The following is a 9,515-nucleotide window of genomic DNA, read 5'->3' on the forward strand; positions in this document are numbered from 1 at the left end:
CTTCTCATTAGAAGGTAGGATTTAGCACAACGCAGAATCGGATTTTGCTTGCAAAAAAGATTAAATGAAACTACAAGTAAGTCATAGATCTTACTTGATAACAAAAAATGAAGCAGAGGGAGTAGGGTGAATAAAAAAGTGATTTAATGTGAACGGATAATCTGGTGAAGGGTAAAGTATCAAATTGCGGTAAAATCTAAATATATATATGTGTGTGTGTGTGCGTGTGTGTGTGTGCGTGTGTGCGTATTGCCTGTCTAGCCGCACTGATGAGATGTGAAACAGCGAAACAGTACTTTATGTGGATGACTATATATATATATATATATATATATATACTAGCTGTACCCGGCCACGCGTTGTTGTGGTTCCGTTTGGTGAAATGATTAAATTGAATGAATATAGCAAAATTTAAAAAAATTTGTAAGGTAGACTATAAGTTTTCGCATCAGGTCATGAACTAAGTTACATTTTTAAATATGCAGATAAACAGCAATAAATAATTTGGAAATTTGCATATAGATCTATCTTATTGGCACATAGATCTATTTCATTCTTATTAGAAATCATCAGTGCAACTCATCCGAATTAAATAATGAACCCATGCATAGATATGCTACAGCAAAGGTGATTTTCATGTTGTTGCTTCTTAATGTTTTGTATGAAGGACCAAGATTTACAAAGGGCAGTGTTATTAATCTTTCTGGAGTTGAAGTCCCATGACGAACTCATGCACAGATATGCTTCAGTGAAGGATGTATTTGATGTTTCTGTCTCTCAAGTTCTTGATTGAATAATAATTTTGGAGATTGTCTTTTGGGCTTCATTTTGATCCAGTTCCATAAGTTGCCATTTAATCTGAAGGATTTAATTTTCTAAAACTTGTGGATACACAATATTCTTAGTAGTTCCAGTTTCAGTGCAGATGAAGAGATTCTCAGGTTTGCCGACTCTAGAACATGCAACATATAATTGCCCATGTGAGAAACAGTCAGTGTGTAAATATAAGCCACACAATTCTAAAGATTGTCCCTGTGCCTTGTTGATTGTGATTGCAAATGCCAAGCGAATAGGGAATTGTAATCTCCTAAATTGAAATGGCAGATCTGTTGGAATCATGGGAATGCGCGGAATTAAGACATCTTCACCTTTGAAAGGCCCTGTCAAAATTGTTGCTTCAATGATGTTGGTCATTAATTTTTTTACTGAAAGACGTGTGCCATTACAAAGCTTAGTCTGGTTAATATTTCGCAACATGATAATTGGTACACCAATTTTCAATTACAGTACATGTGGTGGAATCCCTGGCAAATCTAGTGAATTCAAAAACTCTGATGGATAATTGATTGCTTCGTCTGCTTCAACAACAGTGTCAACGGACTTGTATACGACTAACTCAGCATGAATGTTCAACTGAATACTATTGTTGAGTGCATGAACGTCTTTGTTCGTGGGTGCAAGAATAGCTCGTTCACTCAGCCAACTGTGATTCATAAAGTTAATGTGGATGTCTGGGAATACGTTTTTAATTAATTCGTCTTTTGATGTAACTAAATGACAGAAGTTTTGTGGCAATTGAATTCGGCCTGAAGTCAGAGTAGCCAGCACTGTCCCATTCCCAATTTCCAACAATTGTTTCGAAAAGATCTCTGTTGACTGATTATTTTGCTGCTGGACACGCATATTTCTTGTCAAATTTAATGTCTTCACATTTTGCCAAAAAGTGGAGTATTTGAGGCAAGCATTTATTTCATCTGCTGGTGTTGATCGAGGAATTACAGGCAATGTTTGCCTGAAATCTCCAGCAAACAATATTACTGCATTCCCAAATAATCTATCATTTCCCCGCAAATCTTGCAATGACCGGTCAAGAGCCTCCAGTGATTTTTTGTGTGCCATTGTGCATTCATCCCAAACAATAAGTTTGCATTTTTGCAATACTTTTCCCATACCTGATGTTTTTGAAATATTGCACATGGGAGTTTCAATAAATTGCATGTTTAAAGGAAGTTTCAATGCAGAATGGTAGCAAAGTTGCAGCTATTCCAGAAGATGCAAGAGCTAAGGCTATGCCATTTTGTGATCGAATGGCTGCCAAAATAAATTTAATTAAGAACGTTTTACCAGTTCCTCCTGGCGCATCTAAGAAAAATATATCTCCCACTCCATTATTTACAGTCTGCATTATTTTGTTGTAAACGTCTGTTTGCTCAGGTGTTAGCTTGTTAATATTTGCTTGCACATACAACAAAAGATCATCTGTGTTGTAATTTTGTTCCCTACGCAATTCTACATCAAAGAAAGCAGCAGCCGATCGAGTCGGTGAGATCATTCCCAATTGTTTGAGTAATTTGTTTGCAATTTCTAAACACAAATTTTCAATTCTTATCAATGTCTCATTATAGATTTCTGATGTAAAATCCAGACAGGTATTTGTACTTTCATTGCTTATTTGATGAAAAATGTCTTCGGCCATGTGTGATTTATATTTCTCCCATAACTCAACAGGAGATGAAGGGGAGCAATTGGTCAAGATAGTTGCAAACAATGCACGAATTTGATTAGGATGTGATGTGTTACACGCCTCATTAATGCATTCATCCCAATGTCCGTCATTTTCCAATAAATTCAGAGCTTGGCATGCACTGCGAAAAGTAGCATGTGTAATGCCATTGACAATTTTTAGTTGCTAGAATGATGTTGGACCAAGCACATTTATCAACAACATGCGAAGAAAAAAGCATTCATCTTGTTTGGGATGGATAGTATACAGTCTGCCTATTGTTTTTTCTTTGAATATTCCAGGTTGTCCTTCGACTTGCTCTCCTCTTTTGCGCCGTTCAAATGATTTTCTACTCTTATTCCATGTGTAATACTGAGGCACTTCCGAATATAGGAGTGTTTTTGCAAACGTGTCAGTTTGACATAACATGAAGAAAGCCGTTAATGTTGTAGTAGGTTGATTCAAAGCTATCTGTTGCACATTTGAAGCTGTAAAGTAAACGCGCTGTCCATTTTCTAAATGTACTGATAAGTGAACAATAGCCAGACTTCGTTCATGTATTGGAAATGAAAGAATTCGCCATACAGCTTCATTGCTGCTTATGTATCTTCCAGCTTGATACTGTGCGATTTCATCAATATGTGGGCTTGCATTCAGATTATTGCTCTGTATTTTCAAGGCAAAAACTGCCATATCGCTGCCTTTATTCACATACTTACAAATGTATTTGATGGACTTTACAGAGTTACAGTATTCCACATTGATGTGCGATTTATAGGTTTTTGATAGCAAAGGTGAATATGGAACAACCCATCGGTTATCAACTTGTATATTGCCATTTCGAATTTGTATGGTTGCTAATTTACCGCCATCTTCTACTAATCTTCTTTTGTATAAAGGATATCCATCATTTCCTGTAACTCTGTTCGTTAATAATGCTCGGGGATATCGCTTAGATCATTTACCCTCTATCATGCATGGTGAATTTGGATTAAATATCCCGCAAGGTCCATGTATCATATTTTTATGACAACTTCATGCAAATCTTTATCAATGTCAGCATCAGGTATTTCAGCAGATATTTGATTGTCGATTTCGTTTGGATTGAGTTTGTTGAAGAGCCAGATTAGTATGTGGGAGTGTGGTAATCCTCTCTTTTGTCATTCCACTGAATACATCCAGCAGCACACAGATCCAAATACTTTATGTTTTACAATGAAATTTATTAGTGATTTAAGCTTTTGTCTGAAAACACGCGCTGTAATATCATGCCTATCTACCGATGATTTCCCCGGAAGTAAGAGTTGCTGTATTTCATTCCAAGCTGGGTTGCATGTAAATGTAATGAATAGGTCAGGACGGCCATACTGACGAACATATGCAAATGCGTCTTGAGTGTACTCATGCATATGACGTGGACTGCCCAAATACGAAGATGGCAAAATTGTTAGTCTTCCAACGTTGGTTGTATTACCATCAGTAACAACTGCATCACGCAAATGAACATATTCTTCAGAACGAAGTTTTGAGTGATTCAAACGGATGAATAGCAAACGTTCAGTTTCAATTTTTACATACATGTCTACAGTGTAGTGGTGGAATAATTGGCGGCATTTCAGAATGTGATTGTTTTCGTTCTCTCGAATCATTAATCGGTACGAGTAATAGTTCATTGCGCTGCATTTCTTATTTGTTTCTTCACCACTAACTGGATTTATCATGTTAATATGGAAATGATATCCATCAGCACCATCCCAAAAAATGATTGGATATTGCAGGGCATCGTAGCATCGATGAGTTTCAGCAATGTTTGTCAATTGATCATTCCTCCTATGAAAAACAATATCTCTTGGTTGAAATTGATCTCCAACTATAACAATTGCCACTTCATCTATAGTTGGAGCATTGAATCTTCGCACGTGTTCTCCAGTAGGCGTTTTGTCAGCATGAATAACAATCTTGTGTGTATCTGATGGCATCATTTCAATTGCAGTTTTGAATAAAAGCACTAAATTGTTTTTATTATGGAGCATGTCTTGCAGTTCGGAGACAATGGACCGTCTTATACTGGTTGAAATTCCACAGCGTGCAATTCATCATTGTTATCACCGATGAAATACATTTGTAAGAATTTATGTTGACCCTCTGGGTATGGAAGCAGAGATCCAACTTTATGGTAAATTTGTCCTTTTACTTTAAAAGTTGACATGAATTGAGCTGTAATGGTTTCTGCTGCGAACGATGTCATTTGGAAGCATGAGTTGTATTTCCTGATGTTTGATAAAAATGCTTTGATTCAGCAGTATATCCAGCAAGCAAAGTTTTTAATGGTTCTGGTGGATCTTCCAGTTGAGGTAGTTTAATTTTACTGGCTGCACAACGCATTCCTTTAGTTTCTCCCTTAAATGTAAGAGCCTTGCAATAGGGACATACTTCAGTCATAGTGCCTATGTGAACATGGTGGCTAAAACTATAATCCTCATTAGGATTGTAGTGAAATGCTAGGCGATCCCAATTCCAGGATTGTTGAGCATGGAGTCGTGTTTGACGCTGATCTGCGTTTCCTCGTTGACGTCTTTCAGCCTGTCTCAGGCTCTCGCGTTCATTACGTTGTGAACGAAGCAGATCTGTAGCCGCATTACGGGATTGCTGTACCCGCAACCTTGCCTCCTCAAGTCTGGCTGCACGTCGATCTGCTGTTTCATTGGCACGTACTTGAATCATCTTTAGTCTACTATTTTGGTTTGCAGATGCCCGTTGTTCAGGACTTTGAGTGGCAAGTAATTGCCGCAGTGTTTCTGCATTGCGAGTACGACGACCTATGTTTGATCTTCTTCTGAGTGGCATTTTAAGGAAAAGAAGTGCAGCGAAATTAACAATAACGTGTAGTAAAAGTGGACTTTTTTAAAATAGGGAGCAAGATGAATGATTTTGGAAAAGAGGAATCTGTAAAAAAAGATTTGATCGTTGCTTAAATTTAATGGGCCTCTCGACAGCTATAGGCTCAATTAAGGCCAATTTTTATTTTGTATACAGTTCAGTACTTTTCCTTCCGTCCAAATAGATTTGAAGAAATAATAATTCCTTTTTTTTGCTTGGGGCAATATATTTAATGTGTTTTTTTGTTTTTGTTTTTTTTGCTTATTTATAATTGAGCTGCATGGCAAATTTAGAGCAATTCCTTTTTTTTGTATGTATTCCTGTAATTTTCCTTTTGTCAAAATAGATTTGGAGAAATAATTTTTTTGAAAATTCTTTTTGTGCTTATTTTTAATTTAGCTGTATCGTCAATTAAGGCCAATTTTTTTTTATATTGTGTCGAAATAGATTTGGAAATAATTTTTTTCTGAAATTTTCTTTTTGCTTATTTTTAATTGAGGAATCTGAAAATAGAGAAAACTGAAAAAGATATTTGTTTGATGTATTTCTCAATGTATTGGCCTGTCGGCAAATGTATGGTCAAATAAGGTCAATTTTTTATTTGCAGCCAAATAGATTTGGAGAAATATATTTTTTTAAAGAAAGTTTTTTGTTGTTTATTTTTAATAGAAGAATCTGAAAAAAAGAGAAGTCTGAAAAAAAGATATTGGCTTGATTGATTTCTCAATTTATTTATCTGTCGAGATATGTATGGTCAATTAAGACCTTTTTTTCATATGGTTCAGCAATTTTCCTTGCTTACAAATAGATTTGTAGAAATATTTTCTTTGTTTTTTGCTTATTTTCAATTGAGGAATCTGAAAATCCTTTCTTTGCTTCCAAATAGATTTGGAGCAATTTTTTTTTAATTTGTTATATTTTTCTTTTTTTTTGTTACTTATTGTTAATTGAGCTGTATGGTCAATTAAGAGCAATTTTTTCTTTGTAGTCATGTAGTTTTCCTTGTGTCAAAGTAGATTTGTAGAAATAATAACTTTTTGTAATTTTTTTTTTTTTTTGCTTATTTTCAAGTGAGGAATCTGAAATTCCTTATATAGCTTCAAAATAGATTTGAAGCAATATTTTTTTCTTATATCTTTTGCTTATTGTTAATTGAGCTGTACGGTCAATTAAGAGCAATTTCTTTTTCTTTGTTTGTAGTCATGTTGTAGAAGTAATGATTTTTGTAATTTTTTTTTTTTTTTTTTGCTTATTTTCAATTCAGGAATCTGAAATTCCTTATATAGCTTCAAAATGCATTTGAAGCAATATTTTTTTAATTTTTTTTTATTTTCTTATATCTTTTGCTTATTGTTAATTGAGCTGTACGGTCAATTAAGAGCAATTTTTTCTTTGTTTGTAGTCCTGTAGTTATATTTGCGTTAAAATAGATTTGTAGAAATGATTTTTTGTAATTTTTTGCTTAGTTTCATTAGAGGAATCTGAAAAAATAGAAGTATGTAAAAATATTTGCTCGATTGTTTTCTCAAATAATTAGCCTATTGAGAACTTATGTTCAAATAAGCATAATGTGTAGAAATATTTTTTTTAATTTTCCTTTTTGTGCTTATTTTTAATTGAGCTGTAACATCAAATAAGGCCAATTATTTTATATGTACTTCTGTACTTCTTGTATCCCAATAGATTTGGAAATAATTTTTTCCTAAATTGTCTTTTTGCTTATTGTTAATTTAGGAATCTGAAAAAAAGAGAAATCTGAAAAAGATATTTGTTTGATTTATTTCGCAATGTATTGGCCTGTAGACAAATGTATGGTCAAATAAGGTCAATTTTTTATTTGCGGCCAAATAGATTTGGAGAAATATATTTTTTTAAAGAAAGTTTTTTGTTGTTTATTTTTAAGTGAAGAATCTGAAAAAAAGAGAAGTCTGAAAAAAAGATATTGGCTTGATTGATATCTCAATTTATTTATCTGTCGAGATATGTATGGTCAATTAAGACCTTTTGTTTGTATATGGTTCAGCAATTTTCCTTGCTTACAAATAGATTTGTAGAAATATTTTCTTTGTTTTTTGCTTATTTTCAATTGAAGAATCTGAAAATCCTTTCTTTGGTTCAAAATAGATTTGGAACAATTTTTTTTAATTTATAGTTTTTTTGTTACTTGTTGGTGATTGAGCTGTATGGTCAATTAAGAGCAATTTTTTTCTGTGTAGTCATGTAGTTTTCCTTGTGTCAAAGTAGATTTGTAGAAATAATGACTTTTTGTAATTTTTTTTTTTTTTTGCTTATTTTCAAGTGAGGAATCTGAAATTCCTTATATAGCTTCAAAATACATTTGAAGCAATATTTTTTTAATTTGTTTTTTTTTTTCTTATATCTTTTGCTTATTGTTAATTGAGCTGTACGGTCAATTAAGAGCAATTTTTTCTTTGTTTGTAGTCCTGTAGTTATATTTGCGTTAAAATAGATTTGCAGAAATGATTTTTTGTAATTTTTTGCCGAGTTAGATTAGAGGAATCTGAAAAAAGAGAAGTATGTAAAAATATTTGCTCGATTGTTTTCTCAAATATTGAGAACTTCTGTTCAAATAAGCACAATGTGTAAAAATGTTTTTTTTTTATTTTCCTTTTTGTGCTTATTTTTAATTGAGCTGTAACATCAAATAAGGCCAATTATTTTATATGTACTTCTGTACTTCTTGTATCCAAATAGATTTGGAAATAATTTTTTCCTAAATTTTTTTTTTGCTTATTGTTAATTTAGGAATCGGCAAAAAAGAGAAATCTGAAAAAGATATTTGTTTGATTTATTTCGCAATGTATTGGCCGGTCAACAAATGTATGGTCAAATAAGGCCAAGTTTTTTATTTGCGGCCAAATAGATTTGGAGAAATATATTTATTTAAAAAAAGTGTTTTGTTGTTTATTTTTAATTGAAGAATCTGAAAAAAAGTTAAATCCTGTAAATCGAGATAAGTTCAAATATGAAGTTAATGAGACAGATTTACCGAAAGAAACTTACCAAGAATCACTTGTAACACGTGGGAAAGACTAAAAATGGCAGGGGGAGACTAAAACTGGCAGGGGGGGAGAGAGAATAAAATGGCAGGGGGGATATAAATGGCAGGGGAGGGGCAAAAAGGTGGTAACCAAAACACTTTTAAATTAAATAAGAAAAAAATGAATTAGCACAAATTGCCGGAAAGTGGTTAAATATGAAGTTATATAATAAAAAAAAATACAGCAAATGAAATCGATCGAAGCAATCGAAGCAAATGGATACTATTTTGGGGGGATTTAATCTAAACACTTGAAATTTAAATTTAAAAAAAAAATGGAAGAAAAAAAACAGCAAATTGGAAAAAAAAGAAACTTACCAAGGAATTAAAAATTTTAAAAAATCTTAAAAAATAAACGGAAAGAACACGTGACGAAGAAAGGAAATGAATTCGATCGAAAAAAAATGGACTTTTGGAATGCGAGATGCCATAAAACAGAAACAAACAAATAAAACTTATTTTTTGATGGATGAAATAAACAAATGAAAATGTAAATTTTGGATAAACAAATGAAATAAAAAATGTAAAAATAAGAGATGCCTATTATACTTTAGCGATGTAGCAGTGAAACTGTTGTCATGCAAAATCGTAATGAAATCAGTTCACATACACATTTCACGATAAAGATAGAACACAGAATTAGATAGAATCGATCAACTGCATCGACAACGCCAGACCCAAAGTGGGTTCCGATGTACCGCATCTCATCAGTGACGTGCTCCGACATAGGCGCGACCCCAGGTCGCCGCACTCATGAAGTGTGCAATACTGACAACCTAATCATATGGGCCACGGCGCAATCTATTGACTATGCCTCGATTTTATAAATTCTTATATTTTTTATCCAGTTTTCTACATTCTACTATGTGACTAGCAACGCGTCATACAACTAAGATAGTTACTGCTGGTATGCAGGCGGTAGATATCACATCTACAAACATTAACTGAAATTAGCCGACTCCCCAGACACGATTTCGGAACAACCTTATTTGTTGAGGGACGTCACGTCCCTACGAAGGATGACCCGATTTTTCTACATATATTTGACATTAAGTTGCTTGTCACATCGTA

This window comes from Euprymna scolopes, chromosome 41, assembly GCF_053919585.1.
Source record: "Euprymna scolopes isolate OS-2025 chromosome 41, ASM5391958v1, whole genome shotgun sequence".
In the NCBI taxonomy this organism is placed as follows: Eukaryota; Metazoa; Mollusca; class Cephalopoda; order Sepiida; family Sepiolidae; genus Euprymna; species Euprymna scolopes.